The sequence below is a fragment of the Euprymna scolopes genome, chromosome 19, assembly GCF_053919585.1.
Source record: "Euprymna scolopes isolate OS-2025 chromosome 19, ASM5391958v1, whole genome shotgun sequence".
NCBI lineage: Eukaryota > Metazoa > Mollusca > Cephalopoda > Sepiida > Sepiolidae > Euprymna > Euprymna scolopes.
In genome coordinates this window covers 10,802,297-10,819,453 of record NC_136500.1, presented here as the reverse complement: position 1 = coordinate 10,819,453, position 17,157 = coordinate 10,802,297, and positions in this window count along the sequence as shown.

Genomic DNA, 17,157 nt, shown 5'->3' with positions numbered 1-17,157 from the left:
CGCCAAGCACAGAAGCTTGTAAAACATGAGGCCTCCCCAAGACGAGAGCTATTCATTTCAATTGATGCCATATGGGGATCAGAGCGTTGATGATGTAAAGATAAAAGCTTGGTTTCAGATGCATTGAAAATAACCAGGCACTTCTTTCCCCATTGTGCCACGTGCTCAAGATCAGAGGAGAGAGAATAGAGAGAACTTGGTCGTTTACTGTCTTAGATGTGCTACCATAGATAGTAGTGTCATTAGCATAAATGTCTATGAATGATGTAAAGATGTGATTTGGAAGATCATTAATGTAGATCAGGAAGAGTGTTGGGCCCAGGATGGCCCCTGAGGGGCTCCAGCATTTATACTGTGAGCTTCTGATTTTTGCCCACCAACTATTACTCTTATGAACCTATCAGAGAGAAATGATTCAATAATTGAGAAGACATTTCCAGCTATACCATAGCTGGAGGTCTTGTGAAGAAAACCTTTATGCCATACTCTATCAAAGGCCTTTGATATGTCAAGAGCAATTGCCCTAGAAAGGTTGCCTCCGTCGAAAGGTACGCTAATCATATGAGATATAACTGTAAGCACATCTGCTGTAGATCTAGCAGAACGGAAAACATCTTGTGTGTCACCAAGAAGGTTATTTGTGCTGAGATGGTTGATTACTTCTCTATTTAACATAGACTCCAGCAACTTACTCATGACGCACAGGAGACATTATTCAGGGACATGACCGATCACTTGAATTCTTAAATGATGAAATATTTCAGGGTGATGCGAAGCAATCCTCTTTAAGAAAACGTTTAAACAGTTTTGTAAGTATGGGCGCTGGTTCTGGTTGAAGTTTTTGGGTACTATAATTGGAATACCAAATTCTGTTTGCTATTTGCCAAAACTTGTGGGAACCAAGCCGCTGCCCAGCTACTTTGGACTGGACGGACTGAGCATACAACTCTCTTGCGTTCCTTATTACTGTTTTACAGTGATTGCTGGCAGTTCTGAAAGCGGCTTTAGTTTCAGTACATCTATTACGTTTGAAACAATGGAAAAAGTGATTTCTGTGCGCAATGGCAGCAGCACATTCTGGAGAGAACCACGGCTGGCTGTTATGTTTTTGCTGGAATTTTTTCGAGAGTATGAAACGGTCTATACCTACAATTAACCATTCTGTCAGGTCTGATTCTATAGAGGACACATCCTTTGTAAACATAGAACGCAGAGGTAGATCTGATAAACATCTACGGAAGCTATCCCAGTCAGCCATAGAATATCTATATACTGTACGATGGAGAGGTACGTTTGAGGATTTATTACATTTCATTTTTATCTTAATTGATACAACAGAGTGATTGAAAGATCCAAGTGGAGACAGAATTTAAACTGAACATAGTTCAGGGCAAGTTGTGAGAAAAAGGTCTAGGAGATTCGCGTACTGGCCGTCAGTCTCGTGCACACGTGTGGGTTTGTGAACAATCTGAGTGACGTCATAAGCAATGGAGAAATCATGACAGAACCTCCCTTCATAATCGGTCTTGTTTGAGTGAGTTAATCATTTCACATTGTGAACATTGAAGTCTCCACATACGTGAATGTTAACTTAAGGATAAGCAGATAGGATGTGGTCAATTTTCTCAGATATGCTTTTAAAGATAGTAACTCCACTGAGCAAATATAAATGCAGTAGTTTGAGCAAGTGCAACCCGGAAGCACATATAAGGTAAGTTAGGATCTTCTCTGGAGATGTCCCTATCACATGGGAAGCTATCTTTAATATAGGCACATATTCCATACCCATGAGGGTCAGATTTGGAAGTTAAGTTGGAGTATCCTTTAATTACGAACTCATCTAGGGAAATAGCCTGTCGAATGTTAGTTTCTCTTAGGAATAATAGGTCTGGTTTAGTCTCCTGTAATTGTGTTTCAACCTCTGGAAGGTTAGAACGTAGACCCCTGATGTTGGAGAAGGAGACATAGTAGCGGGTGTCTACGCTGGAGGTTGGAGATCCGGATTTAATCGTGTATTTTTTCTTGAAACCTTTCATGATGAACTTTTGGGATTTGTGAACTAGGTTGACAGACTTGCTTAGAACAGGACAGAGAAGAAAAGTAAGAGAGAAAAAGAAACGAAGAAATTTTTTTTTTGTAGCACATGAAAAGGTAAAGCAGTAACAATTACCTACTAATAGTTTATATGAAATCATCCTAAATCTTATTTAGATAAAAACATTTAATTGGTTAAAAACATTTTTTGAAATATCTAAATATTTTATCGATCGAGACAAAAATGGCTGTAAATGGCGTCTTTTTTTGTTGAAAATTTAAAATTCTTTAAAAAAGAAAAAGTTTATTACTATTTTTCTTTTCATATAATAAAATTAATGCGTTGATCTTTCTGGGGAAAAAGTTGCTAAAAAATGGATTTTAATAGATTGTTTTACTATGCCTATTCGTATAGTTATTCATTTGAATCATATGAATATATATATATATATATATATATATATATATATATATATATATATATATATATATATGATTGTTGAGCTGGATTAAATCCGACGATATGAAATAAAATGGAGGTGGAAGGACCTGAATACTCAACGTTTCGCGCGATTTATGAGGGCTTCTTAAAGAGGTATGGTCATCAGTCCCATAAGCCAATGCTAATGGGTTCGTTCCGCAGTGAATACTCCCTGAATATAACCTTGAGATGACGTTGGCTTTGTCGGATAAATATCTATTTTTATACTGTACTTCTCTGCTATGATATTCTATGCTTCGTAAATTTATGATTTGCTTAATATAAGCCTATTTCTCCCTCAATGCAATTCTGCCTCCCTCCTTGTACTTGTACACACACACACACACACACACACACACACACACACACACACACACACACACACACACACACACAAACACGTATATATATACACACGTGTTTAGAAACATGCAAATGTATATATATATATACATGTGTGTAGAAGCATGCATATATATATATATATATATATATATATATATATATATATATGTATATATGAAATAAAATGGAGGTGGAAGGACCTGAATACTCAACGTTTCGCCATCCCTCTTGAAGAAGCCCGCATAAATCGGGCGAAACGTTGAGTATTCAGGTCCTTCCACCTCCATTTTATTTCATATATATATATATATATATTTATATATATATATATATATATATGCATGCTTCTACACACATGTATATATATCTATGTACATATGCATGTTTCTAAACACGTGTATATATATATATATATATATATATATATATATATACGTGTTTATGTGTGTGTGTGTATGTATACAAGGAGGGAGGCAGAATTGCATTGAGGGAGAAATAGACTTATATTAAGCAAATCATAAATTTACCAAGCATTGAATATCATAGCAGAGAAGTACAGTATAAAAATAGATCTTTATCGGACAAAGCCAACGTCATCTCAAGGTTATATTCAGGGAGTATTCACTGCGGAACGAACCCATTAGCATTGGCTTATGGGACTGGGATGCTGTTTTTTCACTTAATGGAAAAGAGAAGAGCAGAAGAGACCGATAGCGAATGGGTGAAGATGATTATAGATAGAGGCAGAGAGATAAGGCGAGGAAGCGAAGGAGATAGATGAATAGAAAGGTGGAAAAAAGTGATAGAATCAAATAGAGAGAGAGAGAGAGAGAGAGTGTGAGAGAGAGAGTGTGTGTGAGAGAGAGAGATCAAGGAAGGGTGTGCTTATAAACATAGATATATTCTCATGTCAGAATAATACATGTTGAGGAAAAAATAATCAATAAGAAAATACGGAAACTTGGGCAGGAAAGAATGAACTGATTCATATGTATGCACGTGTGACGTGTGTACGTGTGGTCTGCTTACATATGTTTTGTGTACGTGTAGTGTATGTACGTGCATCGTGTTTACGTGTGATGTGTGTACGTTTGGTACATGTAGTGTGGTATGTAGTGTGCTGTATGTAGCGTGCTGTAATTACGTGCGACGTGTTTATCTGCGATGCGTGTACGTTCATAGTGCTAACGTGTAATATGCGTACACCTTGCATATTTACGTCTGACGTTTGTGTACGTGTAACTTGTGAACGCGTGACGTTTATAGGTGTTGTGTGTGTACATATTGTGTGTAGCGTGTGTAAATGTGCTGTGTGTTTATATGATGGGTGTACGTGTGGTGTGTGTACGTGTGGCGCATATACACGTGTTTATACGTATGTGTGTTTGTACGTATGTGTGTACGTCGAACAGTGATCAAAATAAGAACAAAAACAAAAAAAAAACAAACAAAAAAAAAAACGATGCGATGAAGATAGAAATGGAGGTTGACAGTTTGACAAGTTGTTTGTCCATCGCAATGAATCACTTGGTCGATTTCACCCCTGAACATGTGACACACTCACTTTCTTCGACAAGCCGCGTCCTATCGAAAATGGCGTATCAATAATTTGACGAGGCTTATTATTCTTTTCTATGTTTACAGGACAAAATATTTAGGTGACTATCATCTCGGAAGTAACAATCTAAGTACACTGACTTGGGACAAATTACAAGGCACGTCTGAAAAGTTATGGGACTGGTACCACAAGCTATTTATTCTATTCCGAAAGCAACAGTTTCAATCGTTTCCAACATACTTTGTTATCCTTCCGGTCTCCTTTTCAATCCCGTCTTCACGGATCCCTTCTTGGTTTCTCTTTTACTCTTGTTCACCCCCAAACAAGCATATTGCCACTCGGAATGTGAGGAGCTGCTATTTAGGATCATGTTTATAGGATATATAATTTCGTAAGAATAATATATAGTATAATAACATTCCAAGAATATCGATAAAATTGACCACATCCTGTCTGCTATCCTTTCGACTTGATAACGAGATGAGCATCGAGATGTTTGTTCACATTATATTTAAATTTCTTCATGTTAATAGAGTCAGTATAGCTGGAAACAGAGAAGGAGTTTAAAAATCTAATGGGCCAATGGAAGAAACTTGTAGAATAGACTAGGGGTGTAAAAAAGTGGAAGTAGGGAGAGGAAATCAAAACAACAGTAGGTGTTAAAAAAGTGATTATAGGTAAGCAAACTCGAATCCGAAGGAGAAAAAAGGTTAAAAATCCTGACGTCATATCCCCCGACCGGAACTTCGGAACGTTGAAATTAATCGTAGTCAATCACACCGATACGATGACTTGCGAAAATGGCGATGCAAAAACCGACCCGCTTTTTTTTTTTTACACGGTGGTCACCACTTATGAAGGCCCGGAAGGCACTCATGGATAAGGGTTATTGCAAGTACAGTACGTTAGTGTGGAGATTTAATGAAGTGTTTACTTAAGGGGGCGGTTCATTAGGAATTTGTTAACGTTGGACTTGAAGACATCCAATTGTAGTCAGGTGTGAAGAAGGCAGACGGAACAGAGTTCCACAGGCGTGCAGTTCTAAGAAAGAAGCTTTGTTCATGGAATCCACGTTTTGATTTAGGCACAGATAAAAAGTGGGGGAAATTTTTCACAGTGGATTCAGCTAGACGGGTGTTTTTCGTGAAAGATTGGCGAGGGGGGACCAGAGATTGGAGTTCAGACGAGCACCTGCCATGGAAATAACGATAAAACATCCCCCACTAAGTCACGTCGTCTATTTTGTACTCTGTCAAGGCAGGATAGGCTGCTTTTAGCAGCTCCTGCCCTGATATGGCAGCAGTATTCCATCCTTGGACGTACTTGGCTTTTATATAGATAGAGAATTGCATCAGTAGTGAGATATCTTATGGAGCGGTAGAAGGATTCCACCATCTTTCCAGCAACCTTGGCAACAGACTTGATGTACGTGTTCCATTTCAGATCAGGAGTAAAGGACAAACCCAGAAGCTTGTCAAAACACGGGGCTTCTCCTAGACGAGAGCCATCCATTTCAATTGAAGCCAGATGAGGATCAGAGCATTTATGATGTAAAGATAGGGGTTTGGTTTTAGATGCATTAAAGGTAACTAGCCACGTCTTCCCCGACTGAACCACGCGCTCAATTTCTTGTAGAAAACTGCCCAGTTCAGGGGTTTTAGCCAATTTTTCGATATTTGTTGAGCTCCAAAACAATACCGATCTCGTCAGGATCGGTCGCGTCAGTCGAAAGCGTCTGTCGAATACATACATACATACATACATACATACATACATGATTATTGCAACGTCTTGTCAGACGAGTTCCACTCCCTCAGTCACGGAAAGTCTATATGCCCCAAAAATTATTTTTAAGTCCTGTCAGCGACTTGCACACCCTCAAGCAGACATGACACTGAAGACAGTCATTGGTATACATATATATACATATATATATATGTATACCTATATATATATATATACATACACGCATAAATACGCATATACACATACATACACACAGCCACACAGTACACTCATACCTACACATAGACACATATATATATATATACATACACACATATATACATACACAATACATACATACATAGACATACACATATACACATACATACATTTACATACATACATATAGAGACACACATACAAACATACACCCATACATATACATACACATATATGTACATACATATATACACATACATACATAAACACATATACATACACACACATATATATACGCACACATATATACATACACACGTATATATACATTACTATGCATGCACATACATATATATATGCATATATTTACATACATATACATATACACCCCAGCATATACATATATACATACACACATATACATATATGCACCCATAGACACAAATGCATGTATACACACATGTACATACGCGTATACGTACATATATACATATATATACATACACATGCATACATAAACACACATACATATACATATACACATATATACGCACATACATACATATATACATATAATGATGGAAGATAAGTTATTACATGCTTCCAGTCTGTCAGTCCTACGCGCGTCACAAGTTTTCCATCGCTACAGGACGTTTTTTTTTATATAAAAAAATGTCTGAGGGAGTATTTGTAAAAAAGATATTATTGCAGAGTTTTAGCTTTGTACTACAGCTAAGTTTATCTCTCGGTTCAAAAATCCAGCAACAATCAAGAGCAAGATTGTCAGCAAGAAGTCAAACTGCAGACCAGCTTAATGCGATTACTCGTCATCCGCTTTATGGTTTTTTTCAATCAGAGATTTGCTTCTCCTAGAGAGGTTGCCTTCACCACGGCTTACGGGAACCCTCTCCATCCCAATGCTATTCGATCTATGTCTAGGAGTAAGGTTGCTGGGCACCAGAGCATATCTCACACACCGGTGGGTCATGCGTGCAGCAGCTGACACGGCCTAAGCATCTCTGGAGGTTTCTGTCAGTGTTGCCTCACCCTTAGCCTTAACCGAACACTCACTGTCCATCAGAGCCCCAACAACAAATAGATAAAAACAAATCATACATACATACATACATACATACATACATACATACATACACACTAATCGACGATTGAGATTTTTATTATCGATAATAAACCAATGTTATAAACTTTTTAAACATATTTAATTGCTATAATAATTATACTTCAATAATAAATGATGTTCCTCTAATTATAAAAGTTACTTTTCATCAAATGCGTAGATTATCAAAAACTTGAATCACTGACAAAAAACAAACAAAAAAAACAACAACAAACAAAAAACAAAAAACAAAAACAAAGCATTAAAGCAAAGCGACGAAAAAAATAAGAATGAGGTTATTTTTCATTCGGTCCACCTCTACAATTTTCTTTAAAATAACGACTTGCATATGTTTTTTGACTATGCTGAACAAGAAAATCTCATGTAAATTTTGCAGAGATAAGTAGTTTTCGAGATATAAAAACCTGTATCATGCACTGTAATTCATTGACCGCCATGTTTGTATGCGCGCGCGATAAAAGAAAAAAAATGCCGGGAATTATTCTAATAAAATAAATATAAAATAATAATAATAAAAAAAGTTCTACCTTTTTTTTTATTTATAAAGTCCTAACATTATCTATTCTATTAGAATAATTCCCGGCATTTTTTCTTTTATCGTTAGTTGCCGGCATTTTGTTTTTATTGTTTAGCTTTGTACAATGAGGGGGCGGATAATACAGGAGAATACAAACAAAATACATAAATAAAACACGAAAAAACACGTTTATAAACAAGGTAACAGAAAGAAACATTTAGGATTAGTTTAAAAAAAATAAAATAAAATAAAATAAAAATACTTAACGTTGTTGCGCTAGAAAATTCCGTTCTCCGTCTGTCAACTCGTAGCTGGCATGTCTTTCTAGAGTGAACGAAGATTTCTACTTCCGGATAACTTGGTCGAGTGCCTATCTATTTATAGTATAAAAGTCGTTACGGTCAGATGTGTGAAAATATTTAATTTACATTTTTTTTTTGGTAAAAAAAAAAAAAAAAGTTCTACCTTTTTTTTTATTTATTTATAAAGTCCTAACATTATCTATTCTATTAGAATAATTCCCGGAATTTTTTCTTTTATCGTTAGTTGCCGGCATTTTGTTTTTATTGTTTAGCTTTGTAGAATGAGGGGGGCGGATAATACAGGAGAATACAAACAAAATACATAAATAAAACACGAAAAAACACGTTTATAAACAAGGTAACAGAAAGAAACATTTAGGATTAGTTAAAAAAAAATAAAATAAAATAAAAAATACTTAACGTTGTTGCGCTAGAAAATTCCGTTCTCCGTCTGTCAACTCGTAGCTGGCATGTCTTTCTAGACAAGCTTCTGGGTTTGACCTTTACTCCTGATCTGAAATGGAACACGTACATCAAGTCTGTTGCCAAGGTCGCTGGAAAGATGGTGGAATCCTTCTACCGCTCCAGAAGATATCTCACTGCTGATGCAATTCTCTATCTATATAAAAACCAAGTACGTCCAAGGATGGAACACTGCTGCCATATCTGGGCAGGAGCTGCTAAAAATAGCCTATCCTGCCTTGACAGAGTACAAAATAGACTTCGTGGCTTAGTGGGGGATGCCCTTTTCTCTACCCTGCAACCTCTCTCCCACAGAAGAGACGTTGCGAGCCTGTCCTTGTTTTATCGTTATTTCCATGGCAGATGCTCGTCTGAACTCCAATCTCTGGTACCCCCTCGCCAATCTTTCACGAAAAACACCCGTCTAGCTGAATCCACTGTGAAAAATTTCCCCCACTCTATATCTGTGCCTAAATCAAAATGCAGATTCCATGAACAAAGCTTCTTTCTTAGAACTGCACGCCTGTGAAACTCTGTTCCGTCTGCCTGCTTCCCTCCGGACTACAACTTGGATGTCTTCAAGTCCAATGTTAACAAATTCCTAATGAACCGCCCCCTTAAGTAAACATTTCAGCAAATCTCCTCACTAACGTAATGTACTTGCAATAACCCTTATCCCTGAGTGGCTTCCGGGCCTTGATAAGTGGTGATCACTGTGTAAAAAAAACAAAAAAAAAACAAATATGTTCACAACTTACTTTAAAAATGTTAAGAACGGCTTTCGGAATAAACACTCCAAACCTTTTCATGTTAAGAACGGCTTCCGGAATAAACACTCCGACCTTTCCATGTTAAGAACGGCTTTCGGAATAAACAAACCATTTGGGAGGGATGAAACATATTTGCTCCAAATTGTACTGTAATATTCGTTGTCAGCATACCCACCCGCAAATACGAAAAAAAAAATTGGAGGTCAATCGCAGAAAAGTGGATTTGTTTATCTCGCGTGCGTATAAACATGCCGGCCAATGAATTACAGTGCATAATACAGATCTTTATATCTCGAAAACTACTTGTCTCTGCAAAATTTAAATGAGATTTTATTATTCTGCATAGTCGAAAACCTTTAAACTTCGTCATTTTAAAGAAAATTATGGAGGTTGACCTAATATAAAAATTACCCAGACGAGAAAAGAACGAGCTTTCTTTACACATTGGCTAGGCCAAGAACACGCCAGATTAACATGAAATATCAAAGAATATGGAAGATCTTATAGATGCTAAACTTCTGACCGACCAACAATATGGATTTAGGCAAGCCCGTTCCACAGCAGACATCATAACTGCAATCTCTGAATGTACATACCAATCACTGGACAAAGCGGTGGAGGGTAGAGCGGTAACTCTAGATATATCTAAGGCTTTTGACAGGGTATGGCGTGAAGGTCTTCTCAGGAAAATCAGATCACTGGAAGAATACTTAACATAATTAAATCCTTCTTAGATAAGAGAAAAATCCAGATTGTTCTAGACGGTCGTACATCTAAACAATATGATATAAATGCGGGAGTGCCTCAGGGGTATATCCTTGGACCTCTATTATTACTAATATTCATAAATGACCTCCCTAACAAAATTGTCTGTGAGATGGGTATATATGCTGATGACACCACACTCTATAACAGGCATGACAGGAAAACAAATGAACACATATCTAAAGAAATGGCAGAACACTAGAGGATTACCTCCGATCTGTAGTATAATTGGGACAAAAATGGATGGTCACATTCAATGCTGCCAAGACTAAACTGGTTTCCTTCAATAATTACAAGAAACCCTCTCTACCAACAATAGCAATGCTCAATGACTCTTTATCTGAAAGTACATCTTAAACTCCTAGGCCTAACGTTCACAGGAAGCATGAGTTAGAATAATTACATTGAGAGTATTCCCAGGGCAGCTGCGAAGAAGGTGGGCTCTCTCTACCGTGCTAGAAAGCTACTAACGTCTAAAAGTATCCTGTACCTCTCTAAGGCCATTATTCGCCCACGTATGGAGTATTGTTGTCATATTTGGGCTGGTGCATCTGCTACTAGTCTCTCGCTCCTAGACAAAGTTCCAAAGAGACTCCCCAATCTGATAGGTCATGAACTGTCATCTAAGCTTCAGCCTCTGTCCCATCGACGAAATGTACCATCCCTCTGCCTTTTCTACAAGTATTTTAACGGTGAATGCTCTGACGAACTGCAAGCACTTGTACCCCCTCGACGTAAATACCTCCGACAAACTCGACAAGCAGCTAAATCCCACCCCTTCACAGTAGAGATCCCTAGATGTAAGAGAGCCTTCTACTCCAGTAGTTTCTTCCCCAGAACCGCTAGACTTTGAAACTCCCTTCCGGGTCCCTGCTCCCCAACTGTACTGACATGCAGAAGTTCAAGTATAACGTGAACCGACGTATTGCTGCCCAACTCTCCACACAGTACCCCTGTAGCCTGTGTCCCTAATAGTAGCCCCCTAGATCAAAGTGGCAGCGTGCCTTGTTTGGGGTGAAAATATAATAAATAAAAAAAAGATAAAACGGACGAGGGAAACCTTATTATTATTCAAGTTTCAGAGATAATCAACGGTGTTTTTAGCGATAAATCAAGTGTCATCGGTTGTTGCAATAACACAAAATAATTTGTAACGGTCTCCTGAATAAACCTGATAGTGCTGGGAATTTTGGAGATTTGTTATCATTAAAACACCAGGAACATCATTGGTTATTGCCAGCGAGGAATCACTGATAACGTGTGGAAACTCCTAATCCGTAAATAATTATGCTAAACCAGCAGTCACCATGTCTGTACATGTCAAGAATATTAAGTGGCGATTTACATAAGTGACGCCGAGATCGATGTTCATAAATGTCTTAGATAGACAAAAAAATCAATAAAACATTAAGTATCAGGAATAAGCCGCCAAACGAGAAGAAAGACTGTGCAAAAAAAAAAAAAAAAAAAAAAAAAAAAAGGAACCAGAATGAGAAAGTCAGGAAAATGAAATTGTCTCTGCTGTTCTAGTAGTACTAGATTGAGTTAGTTCCAGTAAAACTGGAGAAACGCATACTACCATTGGTTATTATGGCCTTCCGTAACTAAAATCAAGTCTGCTTTTTAGATATGCGTGTGGAGGGCAGTGATAGTTGTCGTGGTATCATACCGTCATTTATAATTCATCTCCCAAAGTTATTGTCTCCCTTGATCTACGCGCTCTGCAGAAAGATATTAATTCAGTAAATCTTTCTTCGACTCAAATGAATGGGAGTCAAGCAAAACAAGATTTATGCAACGGATGATTGTCGTGTCGATAGAATTTTATTGTTAATCCTCGACCGAAGAAAGATTTATCTCAGTATGTGCTTAAGATACTTTGCATTCATCTAGAATGAAGATGATAAAACAGTTTGTATTTTTGTGAGGCATTTATGTTCATATATAATATGAACTTTAGTACTAGAAAATAATAATAAAAAAGTAAAAAATAAACATTCCCTAATAAAGCAGAAAGGGGTTTTAGTTTTAAAATATGAAATATGGTTGTGTAGAGTCAGTTCGCTGAAAGAATGAAAAGGAAAAGCACTGCCCAAACCTCGACTGGAAAGACACGGTTAGTAAAGGTATTCAGAGGGGACGTATTGATACTATAATTGCAAAGAAAACCATCGACCGTTAACAACTGTTGCGAGAATAGACAATGATTAAAAATTATGATTCAGTGGACATTTGGAGGCGACTGGTCACTTGGACTACACAGAATATCACCTGATTTCGCCAGTTAATGTGTGAGAACTCCAAGTGAGTAAGAAACGCCGTGGCAATAACATCGGTTGGTACAACTGAAAGTAAATGCAACTGAAGGCCGGTGTATAAAGATATATAAAACCGATAAAGAGCACGATTAACATTGTGCAGAGTAATAGAATATTTAGCTTAATATTGACCTAGCAATTAGTTCCGCTTAGATTCCAAGGAAACCAAACCGCTGTTAACAGCGAGAAATTATTTAGCTGCTAATGTCAGAACAGCACGCGAATTAAACTAATTAGGAAATAGAACGGAGATTGATGAAATTCTGCAGCAGCATAGATACCGAATCTTATACTCTAGCAGATTACCCGGATGGCGGTTTCTCGCATAAAAGTTTATAGCTCTGTTGTTTAATACGTCATTGCAGAATTTGTTTTCTTCATCTTCTGTCAGGTTCATTTCATCTTCTTATACTTAAAGGAACATTCGTGGTAAGCATTATTAACAAAGTATAATAAAACCCCATCTGAGTTTTCATAAAGTTTTTTTTTCTTTATTTACACTATGCATGTATACGATCACGCAATCAAAAATGTAGGGAAAGCAGCTATTCAAAAAATCGAACTCTCTCTTTCTCTTGCGATTCAGTAAGAACGATGAAAATCTGATCCACGTCTCACTTGAAGCTTCCTGTCTGTGATGTAATTGTCTAGACACATAGCTATAACTTCACTTCTAAAAGAAAATTCCATTCTTATTTTAACCTTACGCGGAAATTTCTGATTTTTTTGACGCAGTTGTGTTGCTACAAATAAGACTCCACGAAAATCATGAGTAATTTCTGGAATGATCTAGTAATTTTTCCAGTTGTAGTTATTTACACATTGGAAAACAAATAAACAACTAATTTACACAACAGTGTACGGTAATTAGAAGCTTGTGTTCATTAAATTGTATACAAGTAATTTTTGATAATATCTATTTTGTTTCAGAATTAAATAATAAAAACTGGCTGATTTTCATAAAAATGATAAGCCAAATCTGAATTCGCATCTCGCGTTGTAACTTGTGTGGTCACTTCCTAGTTTTTAAAAACTAAATCACATTGGAAGCTAGTGAAATTCGGAATGTTGTCACTTGATGTTGATTCTGGATGTATCCTGATGCGTTTACCCTCCCAAAACTATTCTCCAAGAAACTCAATAGCTTAGAAACTTACTTTAAATCATTCAGTCCGGCAAAAAAAAAAGAACAACAAAAAACAAACAAACAAAAAAACAAAACAAAAAAAAAACAAAACAAAACAAAAAACATTCAATATATCTTTAAAAAATTAGTTTCATTTTCGTATGTGTATTTCTTCCGTTTCTCTATTATATATGAAATCTATTTATATTTAGAAACATTTTAGACAACGATTGATGATTTTGCATTTTTTGGATTATTAGAATTACTGTTCTGATTTTTTCGCAACGTTCCGATTTGACCCGTTTTTTTTTCCTTAGGAATTTTCATGTTACACTTGACAATTTGCATATCGAACGGAAGCATTTGTTTTTTTTTTCCATAGAGTAGATTATTTCATTTCATCAACCATCAACGGGTAAGCGTCTGAAGTAATTAGTAACCGTTAAAATATTTTTGATACACATTCGGAAGATTCTATTTATAAACGATGCTGCTAGGAACTGACGAATCAAATTAATTCACGTTCTGCTACCAACAAATCAGAATTGCTTCATAAAAATTAAACCCTTTCTTTAGCAACCTTGCATATGTTTTCTTCGTGTCAAGACGGGAAGAATCTTTTGTTCTGTAGCTACAAAAATTATAAAGTCAGAAACCTGAACAAAAGAACTGTCTACTGAGAACCAGTCATCCCCAGGACTTGTATATAACAACTAACCATCGGAAAATGTTCTGAAACTAAATATGGCTTCCAACTCAAGAGTGACTATATTTTTAATATCTGCCTATAGAAAACTGTAACCTAGAACTAATTATAACAGAACATCCGTTGTGCTGTGAATCGATGTCCAGAAAAAGATATGTATTAATTAAAGGGTTCCTTCAAAATTCTGTTCAGATCCTGATTTGGTTGTCAAGATTCTCAAGTTTGAAAAACGGACTTGACGAAGGTCGGAGATTACGTCGCAAGAATGACATGCAAGATGCGCATAGCAGTCCGAATAATTCAAATAATTATATATTAAAATTATAATTAGGGTGGCGCAAAAGTCAAGTATTATTTTGAATCAGTAGTAACGTTTTACATAAAAAATGTCTTTTTTTCCAGAATTTTGCAGGTAAAACATTGACAATTGATCATGGAAAACTTTAGCACTGAGCAACGAACAAAAATTACTGAGCTTTATTTCGAAAATCGTCGTTCCATAATCTTGATTTCAAGAGCCTATCCTCGGCATTATAATGTCAGAAAAGCTCCCAATCAGACCACAATTAATGGTCTTGTGGAACGATTTCGGCAACAGGGCTCAGTCAGGGATCTTCCACGAACTGTTTGACCACGTTTAGTGCGTACAGTTGAAAATGAAGCACTTGTAGTAGACAGCATTGCTGAAAACCGATATACTTCGACTCGAAGACAGGCCACTCAGATTCGAAGAATTTTGAACGAATTGCACCTGGTGCCATAGAAAATTCAAATGGTACAAGCATTGCAACCCATAGATTTGCAGTCTCGCTTAGCTTATGCTGTTCACATTCAGTAATTAGCCATAGAACAAAATGAGTTCATCCATAAGCTGATAATGAGTGACGAACTCCAGTTTTATCTGGACGTGTTCGTGAATAAACAAAGCTGCTAAATATGGACAATTGAAATTCCAAGAACCGTCCATCAGCGTGAATTGCATCCAATAAAATGTACCATATAGTGTGGTGTTAGCTCGGAAAGAGTGATAGGTTCTTATTTCTTCAAAGACGAAGAAGGCGTTGCTGTGACGGTAACTGCACAGCGCCATCAACAAATGATTAAAAACTGTTTAAGGCTAACTATTCAAGACAACCCGGTAATGTGGTTCCAACAAGATAGCGCGGCTGCCCATCATCAAAGGATGGCACTCCTGCGGCGATTGTTTGGCGAGCGTTAAAGTAACAGATTTTCTGTTTTAACTCACCTTCACGTTCACCGAATTTTACAGCCCCTGGCTTTTTCCCTTTGGAGTTATCTTAAAGAGAGGTTATATGTGAAAATTCAACGTGCAAGTCAAGAACTTAAAAACATAAAGCATGAAATCCGAGAACAAGAACCTGTTATCTAAGAAATTTAATGGAAAATGCCATAACAAGAGCATGCATTTGTTAAGCCGAAAATGGTGGTCATTTAAAGAATATAATTTTTCAAAACCATTGTAAAAATTACTAGATAAATGTATTCATTACAAGTAAACAATAGTAAATTTCTTTGAAAATTGAAGTTTTTATCACATAAACAAACCAATGCGCGAGTTTTGCACCACCCCGTATTTCATATATATATATATATATATATATATATATATATATATATATATACTCTGTATTTCAGTGAAATATATGTATATATACATACACACTGTATTTCACACACACACACACACACACACACACACACATATATATATACACGTGTGTGTGTTTATATATATACATACACCCTGGATTATATATATATATATATATAATTATATATATATATATGTGTATATATATATATATATATATATATATATATATATATATATATACATACACTCGTATTTCATATTGCATCATGCATTTTAGTTTTTTTAGTTTACAGAAGCTTTCATAATTTTTAATCTTATGAAATCACCGAGGCGAATCTCGTACTAACCACTCATCTACAGTTACTTCCCATTTTTAAATGCATAGAATTGATTTTTAAAATATAATTTATACAATTAATAAATATGAGAGGAAAGTATAATGCATTTGCTTTTAATTAAAATTCAATATAAGTGCTTTCATTTGTCATCAGTTTTTCAAATCAACCAAGAATCGCATCAACTGATTTCACAAGAAACTTTTGCGAAATTGTAAACATAAGTTCACGTTTGCCAAGTTCCGCTAAATTTCTTGGTTTGGTTAAGTATACTTGCTTTTTCAGTCAACCCCATCGAAAAAAGTCGCAGCGCGTTAAGTCAGGATTTCTGACCGGCAATCTGTGCGAACCGCGACGAATCACGCATTTTCCAGAGAATTAGACATTAAACCATTCACGAACAGCAATAGCAAAGTGTGTAGATTCCTCACAATGTTTAGAGATGAAATTTTGCTAAGGATAATATTGAAAATTTGATTTTCATGCAAGATGGAGCTCTTACTTTTCAATCATCCTGTATTTCGAGAAAGAAATAAGTAAAATATGAATGTAATTATTATTCATTCCACAAGTAGACATGAACAAAGTTTCAATCTTATTTTGCTTAACTTTTTAAACAAACCATTAACGTACACAGGAGGAAATGCAAAGAAAATGAATCCTTATATTCATGTTGTATTGTTACATCAGAACAAATGCGTTCTCTCACATCGAAGTGTCACCGATTTTTACATTCAAGTC